Raw genomic sequence first — 1,384 nt, forward strand, 5'->3', positions numbered from 1 at the left:
CTGAGCCTATGTTACAAGCTAAGAAAGTCCTATCGTGATCCTAAGGGTTTTATAGCGAACTTAGACCAGTGAAAATAAGGGCAAGCTTATGGCAATAGGTATGAATGAGTGTGAAATTGTTCTGAGAGTGAGTGTTGAAAAGTAATCCTTATACTCAAACTGAAATCATTGTGTGAAAAATGAGGATTTTGTTTTGAAGTGAGGACACTAGTTGCATTACCGGAAATATTAGCACTTCGGTGAGAAATTGAAGAGGATAGGTGTTAGTGCATGGTGAGTCTGTGTCATGGTCTGATTCCACATAATTCAAGCCTAATAGTGATAGCATGTATAAATATGATGAGATTAATCGGGATTGATAGCCAAATGATTGCAAAGGATAAAACATGGATACTATTGTACAAAGATTTTGTATTGAGTCATAGTGCGTCGCTTGAGGACAAACAACGAATTTAAGTTGAGGGTGTTGATATACCGTGGTTTCACGGTATTATTAATACTTTTTCCTTAAGTTTAGTGTGTCCAAAAGCCTTTTTGTGCAAATTTTTATATAAGTTTATCCTATTTTGCAGGAAATCTGTTCAAAGATGTATGCGGAGGTTTTTGAGCGAAGAAATGCAGAAGAGACCACCTACGAAGCTTGTGACGGTCCGTCATGCTTGTGACGGTCCGTAGGTGGCAGCGTAGTGCAGCTTCTGAAGGAAGATGGGGAAGTCTGACCAAGTGTGGGGTTACGGAGTCCATGACGGTCCGTCCTGCAGGTTCGTCATGAAGTTCAGAGAAGTCGTCCCAGTACCCATATTCCAAGAGTTTAAGTGTTTTGGAACGCGACGGACCGTCGTGTCTGTGACGGTCCGTCATACTTGCCGTCGAGGGTAATGAAGAGAGCAGCAGAAGAAAATTGCACAAGTATGGGATGACGGAGTCCATGACGGTCCGTCGTGACCACGACGATCCATCGCGAGTTCCGTCGACCCAGCCGCGTTTTGACAGATTTCCAGCAAATAGAGTCCTTGTTTAAATAGGTTTTTATTTTCTATAAATAGTTCGGAAAACCTCATTTTTGAGGTTAGACTCCAGATTAGGGGTTAGACTCCGCATTGTGAGACTCTTGATTATTTTGTAGACTCTTTGAGAGATTATTGATTATCTTGAGACTTTTATCATTGATTGTTGGTGACTTTTACTGATTAATCAAGCGAACTTTCGGATTTTACTCTTTCTCATTGAAGTAAGTACATGAATTCTTATATAATATATTTGAATATTGTGATTATGACTATGGGTAACTAAACTCCATAACTAGGGTTGTGGGAACCATAGGCAAATAATGAGGTAAAACCTAACTAAAATAACAATTCTAGAATAGTGTCTTGCATGTATT

The sequence above is a fragment of the Solanum pennellii genome, chromosome 3 (assembly GCF_001406875.1).
Source record: "Solanum pennellii chromosome 3, SPENNV200".
Classification (NCBI taxonomy): domain Eukaryota; kingdom Viridiplantae; phylum Streptophyta; class Magnoliopsida; order Solanales; family Solanaceae; genus Solanum; species Solanum pennellii.